General features: G+C 46.3%; 1 long non-coding RNA gene across 1 annotated transcript in view; it reads right to left on the bottom strand.

The window, feature by feature from the left end:
• Window positions 1-221: 221 nt before the first annotated feature.
• LOC117756017 overlaps window positions 222-7,638 on the bottom strand; it is a 38,115-nt gene continuing 30,698 nt past the window's right edge. Inside the window, exons 2-3 of the long non-coding RNA XR_004612715.1 lie at window positions 419-446; window positions 222-271 (exon numbers count right to left, since the gene is read on the bottom strand). This is a non-coding gene — a long non-coding RNA (uncharacterized LOC117756017). The remainder of the gene's footprint in view (window positions 272-418; window positions 447-7,638) is intronic.

The following is a 7,638-nucleotide window of genomic DNA, read 5'->3' as shown; positions in this document are numbered from 1 at the left end:
TCGCCGTAAATCCTCAGGAGGATCTCCTGCTGTTCTCCCACATCGGCTCCTCTGGACTATCTGCTCACTTTTTACTGGGGGGTCAGCAGAAGGACATTTGCGTTCACATATACAGCCCCTCTGGAGAATGTCCTGAGGTTCTCCAGAGTTCTGTGCATGTCTGAAAGCAGCTTTAGACTGACACAACTCAACGACACAAACACTGAAACTATAATTTATTGTTTTAATACATCCTCACCTTCCGGAGGCACGACCTTTTCACGGCAGACAACTGTAAAAAGAAAACATTCTTACATCAGAACGTTGGATAAATGGAAATACACATTTTAAATTAAAAGTTTAAATACAAAGAATACAATGGAATCAAACACAGCATCATTAAACTTCATGAATAGGTCTGCCAGGAAATGATACTCACTGGTGCAGTTAGATGTGTGCTCTTCTTTCTATGGAGAAGAAACAAAGGGACAATAAAGTGACCAACAGGATTTTTCCGGGCGGAAAATTAGGTGTGTGTGTGTGTAATAATGATATATTATTAAATATTATACCACAAACATGAAAGTACACCCTTTCAAAGAGAATTGAACTTAATTATTAAGAATATTTAGTCTGACATTTGAATTAGAATTAAAAATATCAAAACATCCTAAAAACAACGTCAATAACAATAAACCACACACAATCAAAAGAATAAGTACGACTCTCTGGCTCTGTTAACAAAAAATGCTCTTGAAGAAATATTAAACATTTGGAACAGGATATACTGTATGTTACCAGCTCAGTAAACAGGATTGCGATTGTTATGATTTAGATGAGCTTTTGGGTTGGGGCTCTGCTCTCTCAGTGTGGTCGGGGCCTGAGGCCTGTGTGTGTGTGTGAGTCTTAACTCCAACTTGCTCCCAGACTCAGAGGTGAGAGAGAGACAGACAACTCGCTAAAATGCACATAGACGGACCAGCTTAATGTTCGGCGCAAGGGTGCAACCAAGGACAGGTTTTAGTTGCACTTCACATATTTTTGGTTGCGTTGTTGGGAGGTGGAGGCGGCAAGATATTTCTCTATGCAGGAAAAACTCGTACCAAACTTGGAGGAGGGATGGGGCATGAGAAGAACTCGTTCAGTTTTGCAACGGATCAGGACAAAGCAGCGGATCCAGGAATTTTTTCGCCCTCTTACTTTAACATAACAGATTTTAAAAATCTGCAGTCATATTTAGTGAGTTGATATTTATAAATTTGCAATTTAGTGCAGCTTCAAATTTTCTAATTTCTTAAAATGATTTGTTCCACAACTGTAGCCTTTCTAGAAACATATTTTGTGTTGCTATATAATACTGTGTTAAGTTTATTAGCAGACACACGTAGTTAGGAGTAAAATATATGTTTCATTGGTTTTCATTTCACTCTGTAATCATTTAGGTGATCAGACCACTCCCTTCTACTATAACAACTAGACAGTCATGCTGGATTGTTCAGGCTTGGCTGAGGTATACATTCTGTACCTTCTATTCATAATTCTTAGAATCACTATATTTCTTTTTACATTTCAAACGTTTTTGCATAAGATTAAAGCTGTGATACCTCTGAAAGACAATCTCCCCTGTAGATGACCCGTGGGGAGCATTCTGAGGTGATGAAGGTGCTCACGTTCGCAATCCTGACTGGACCATCCTTAGTTAATTCTGCCTGATTCGCGAGCACGGAGTGCTAATGTCAATATACAGAAGGGAAAAACAAAGTCTGTCACACAAACCATATTACAAAAGTGTACAAAACAATGTGAAACTCATCAAGATGAGCTCAACCCTCATACTGATGAAGTGATAACATATATATGCCAATACAACAGTGAAGCCGATAAGATGAACATCTTGCAAGATGTGGAATTGTGGTATATAAAAATAATAATAATAATAATCTGGTTTATTTCACTTACACCTGTGTCACTTGCGTTGGCCCACGAATAGCTACAGCCTGATGCCCCCTCATCTGGGACGCTGTAGGTGGTTTGATCAGTGCCCTGAGTGACAGTACAGGTGACGTTCCCTGGCCCACAAACTTGTAGAAGACAATCTGGAGGACAGAAAGACAGGACGATCACCAGAGGCACGATTCAATTATGAAGTGCCCTCAGGTCTGAGCTGGGTAGACTGTAACAAATCGATAGACTTGACAATTGATCAGACAACTGCAGCTCATTGAAAACACAACAGCCTGAGTCTTCACTAGCACCGGGACAGTGGATCATATCAGGCCAGTTCTCAGGTCCTTTCCCTGGCTTCCTGTCCATCAAAGAATTGATTTCAAAATATTGCTGTTGGTTTATAAGCACTGAATGGTTACATTTCTAATCAACTACTATTTCACCATCCAGTCCCCTCGGGTAGTCTGGGACGGGTCTACTTTCTGTCCCCATCAGTCCAAACTAAACATGGAGAAGCAGCACCCAGTTCTAATGCTCCATGCATCTGGATCAATCTCCTAAAAAACCATGTGGCTTCCACCACCACTGTTGGGATATTCCAGAAGCTTCAGCAGAGTCGGTCACATTACTCTGCTGTAAAGCTCCTCCTCCTCCTCCTAAAACACTATCATACTATTTGGGCTCCATTGACGGATTACAATTTATGATCTTCTTAGTATAAAGAAATATAATATATATAAAAGAAATATAATCTAAGTGTGACAAATGTTATGATATATTTTAAAGTTGAGAATCGTAACACTGACTTCATTATGAACTTGTTTTGTATTTCTGACTGACAAGAGAACACGTTTAGGCTCGAAAATAATAATTTAAATTAAACATTACTCACAACCGACAAAGAGCAGAACCACGACGCAAATCCTCCACTCCGCCATTCTCCTCCGGTAATGTCACAAGCTACTTCAAGAGCCGGTGTCTACTGCAACATATCGCACTTCCTGGCCCCAACGCCGGCCCTGGTGCTGCTGCAGCCGCCTCCTTCACCTTCTCCCTCCCCGCGGTCTGGGCAGCGATGGCAATAAAAACTGCCACTGATTTGTAAAGGCATTTGCCAGTTGCCACAGCGGTTTGGGGGCAGTTGCCACTGCTGCCACCATGTCTGAGGCCAACTTCCGCTGTTTGTGACTAATTCCCTGAGATTTATACGTAGTTTATGAATGTTTATCAGCGTGTTACTGTTCTGAGCACCACAAATAAGTGATCTGCATTTCTCCACGTATTGTGACTGACATGCTCGTTTATGTGGCTGATTTCTTTGTCTTATTTGTATCGATTCTGCTTAAATGCTGTTGATACTTCGCCTGTGTTTTGTTTCATTGAACTGAAACTTGAAATCACACTGCTGCCAGGCTGCATTAGGGCACCTGCCGCGGCAGCTCCCACCTTTGTTTGGAGGCAGCTGCCTTTGCTGCCACACTGTCTGAGAGCAACTACCGCTGTTTGTGACTTACTCGGGGAGATTTGGACTAGTTTGTGAACGTTTACGTGCTTGTTATTGTTCCGGGCGTGGATGGTTGAGACGCTGCAGTGTCATCCCTTCACATCGTTTTATTGTTTTTGTACTTTCTGTGCTCATATGTACTGTGTTTTAACACAGCCGAATTCCCAAATATATATTTCCTCTACTAAATATCCAGATATATTGGTTTTCAACTGAAATTTTTTTTTTTAGAGGTTTAGTTAAATTTTAATAAGATGTATTAAGCATTTTATGGGTCCATGTCATGTTTATCCTTTTATTTTTGTCTACTGATCATTTATAAGATATGCCTGTGCATAAAAAAAAATACACTTTTTTTTTCAAAGCCAAAGAAATCCAGTCTGTAGATGAGCGCTTGGGCTACCCACACTAGGTTTTCCTAAAGATCAAGCAGAACAACGTAAAGATTTTTTCTTCAGTATTGTATCCTCATATTGGTTAGTAATTGTGTTTTTTGAACTGCATTTAACCCTTGTGTTGTTCCTGGGTCGAATTGACCCAGAGTGTGTGTGTGTGTGTGTGTGTGTGTGTGTCTGCGTGCGTGCGTGAGTGCGTGCGTGTGATCATACGCAAGCCCTGGCCGGTCAGGGTTAGGGTTAGGGTGACCCAAGGATTGTCATTATCCAATTCTCCTGGGGTAATTGAGACCAATGGATTGTCATTCTCGATTGTCATGGGAGGGGTCATTTAGACCCCCAGAGAGGGCGCTGTGGTGCTCTGTGGGGTCATTTAGACCCACACCTGGTTCCAATTTAGACCCACATATAAGTCTCACTGTGCCACTCTCTCACGGACCATGGCACGATGTCGCGTCAGGAGCGTTTCACCAGAGAACAGGTTCTCCAACAGCTATTCTCCCAGCAACCATCCTCTGAACCCGAAGTGGACGCGAAAGAGCCAGACCGAGAAGCGGACGGACAAGGAGATGGAGAAGCAGACCGAGAAGCAGACAGAAAAGCAGACCGAGAAGAAGACAGAGAGGACGGAGACGGAGACGACGGTGATAGCGACGAAGACGACGACGGTGACTACGAAGACGACGACGGTGACGAAGACTACGACCAAGTGGGTGATGCTTCTGCAGATTCTTCATCCTTGGAAGAAGAAGAAGAAGAAGGAGGACAAGACCACGGCGACACCACCACCACCACCACCGGACTCGTGGAAAGAGAGACCTTCCCCTCAAGAAACGGGGAAATAACATGGTCCTCGAGGGCGTACGGCCGAGAGGAGGGCCACTGCTCCTCCTCCTCCTCCTCCTCCTCCTCCTCTGCTGCGGCTCAAAGCGGGGGGCCCCACGATCCACGCGACGTCCCGCACCGGTGACCTAGCCTCGACGTTCCACCTGTTCATCACACCGACGGTAGAGAACATCATCCTGGAGATGACGAATCGGGAGGGTCGTCGAAAATACGGTGACGAATGGAAAGGGATGGACGAGACCGACCTGCGCGCCTACGTAGGGCTGCTGATCTTAGCGGGCGTGTCCAGGTCCCGGGGCGAGGCCGCCGCCAGCCTGTGGGACGCCGAGAGCGGCCGGGTGATATTTCGTGCCACGATGCCCCTAAAACTCTTCCACACGTACTCCAGACTGCTGCGCTTCGACGGCCGCGAGACGAGACGCACGAGACGAGCCACGGACAAATTGGCGGCCGTGCGAGGGGTCTGGGATGCGTGGGTGTCGCGGCTACCGCACCTCTACAACCCGGGGCCCGAAGTGACCGTGGACGAGCAACTGGTTCCGTTCAGAGGTTAGTCTTTTTTTTTTTTAGATTATGTTATGTTATGTTATGTTATGTTATGTTATGTTAGTTATGTTAGTTATGTTATGTTATGTTATGTTATGTTATGTTATGTAGATAGCAGCTGCTAGTCCTCGTCCTCATCTCATCTCCTCTCATCTCTTCTCCTGTTTTTCTCCCTAGGCTGGTGTCCATTCCGTCAGTACATGCCCAGCAAGCCGGCGAAATACGGGATCAAGTCGTGGGTGGCCTGCGATGCGAAATCAAGCTACGCTTGGAAGATGCAAGTGTACACCGGAAAGCCGAGCGGCGGACGCCCAGACCGGAACCAGGGGTTGCGGGTAGTGCTCGATGTAACGGAGGGACTGCATGGTCGTAACGTCACGTGCGACAATTACTTCACCTCCTACGAACTCGCGTGGCAGCTCCTGGAGAGGAAGCTCACCGTGGTCGGCACTGTTCGAAAGAACAAGCCCGAGCTCCCGACCGGGCTGCTCGCGGTCAAGGGAAGAGAGGTGTTCTCATCCAAGTTCGCATTCACGCCCACTGCCACTCTTGTGTCCTACATCCCAAAGAAAAACAGGAATGTGGTGCTCCTGAGCACACGGCACCCTGAGGCCGACATCAGCGACCGCGAGGACGGGAAACCGGTCATCGTCCTGGACTACAACCGCAACAAAGGCGGCGTGGACAACCTAGACAAGGTGATCGGAACGTACAGCTGCAGGAGGATGAGCGCGCGCTGGCCCCTGGTCGTCTTTCACAACATTCTTGACGTCTCTTCCTACAATGCCTTCGTGATATGGAGAGAGATCAACCCAGACTGGATGCCGGGCAAGCGGAACAAGCGGAGGGTGTTCCTAGAGCAGCTGGGAAAGGCTCTCGTGACTCCGTTCATCGCACGAAGGGAGCGCATCCCCCGCATGGACGCGTCCGCCGCGGTTGTGACGGCTGTAAAAGCTGCCGCCGCCGCATAGACAGCTGTTGACTACGACACTCGACCCGAGTGTCCGGCCTCCTCCATAGCCCTAGCAGCAGCCCCGCTCGGGGCGAGTAAGAGGAAGAGGTGTCAGATATGCCCCAGGAAAAAGGACTGTAAAACTCACACCATGTGCCGCGGGTGTAACAAATACATCTGCAAGGGCTGCTCACTTGTCTATTGCGCTACGTGTGCGTCCTAATATGGGGTGGGCTATGTGAGGGGGCCAACAGCCGGGGGAAGCAGGGACAACACAAGGGTTAAAAAAAAGTGATATTACTGTTGGATACGTGAAGGCTATATTACTTGTTCTGCTGTCAAAACACTTTTCAGGACATCATTATCACTTTGTACTGTAACAATGTGCAACAAGTGACAAGTTGACACTTCACTGCATTACCATTACCATGTAGCCTATTGTGCATATCTTTATCTGATTCGATATCTGGTCTTTTTCTGCAGATACGCAAATCAGATAGAGTTCATCCTGAAAACCCCCAGAGAACAGGGCCAGCGGGTGGGCCGCGAATCCCAGGTGAGACTCACACATCATCAACCGTGTGGAGTTTAACGTCATCTCATCTCCACACTGTGTGATGTCACACAGAGAGGAGGACACGTAACTTTAGTGTCTGAGTCAGTTACCTGTCTGTCTGTCTGTTTACCGTCACACTGTGTGACGTCACACAGAGAGGAGGACACGTAACTTTAGTGTCTGAGTCAGTTACCTGTCTGTCTGTCTGTTTACCTGTGTTTCTGTCTGTTTACCTGTCTGTCTGTCTGTCTGTCCGTCTGTCTGTCTGTTTACCTGTCTGTCTGTCTGTCTGTCTGTCTGTCTGTCTGTCTGTCTGTCTGTCTGTTTACTTGTGTGTCTGTCTGTCTGTCTGTCTGTCTGTCTGTTTACCTGTGTGTCTGTTTACCTGTGGGTCTGTCTGTTTGTTTACCTGTCTGTCCTCAGTCCACATCAGTCCACATCCACCCAGGTGACCTCAGTTGACATTGAGTCACTTTTGGTTTGCTCTAATTTACTTTCACTGTGAGTAAAGTGGCTCTCAGCAGAAGAGAGGAACGTGTCTACGGCCGTGATGTCACTGAATGATTTAACCATTTGATGTCATGGTTTTGTCCAGGTAATTGAGCACTGCATCAGACAGAACAATGCTGTGGACAACTACCAGAAGTATCTGGAGGAGGAGAAGGAGGTAGAGGGAAGTCAGTGGAGGGAAGTCAGGAGCCACGATCTGCAAAGACCATCAATGTTTTTAGGTGCAACTGTCACCAAATTGATGGACAGATGTTGACCGATTGAACACTGAGTTTGTTTTGTGCATTGCACTCCCTCTCCTTTGTGCCTACAGAGATCCTAATGAGGTTTTGAATTTTGTTTGAATAAGATCATTTCTGTAAATCAAACAAGGAAACGTTTTACGAGAAAAGATTTATAGAAG

This window comes from Hippoglossus hippoglossus, chromosome 22 (genome assembly GCF_009819705.1).
Source record: "Hippoglossus hippoglossus isolate fHipHip1 chromosome 22, fHipHip1.pri, whole genome shotgun sequence".
Taxonomy (NCBI): Eukaryota; Metazoa; Chordata; class Actinopteri; order Pleuronectiformes; family Pleuronectidae; genus Hippoglossus; species Hippoglossus hippoglossus.
Note: the sequence above shows the minus strand (reverse complement) of the source record. Positions and strands in the feature narration are given on the sequence as shown.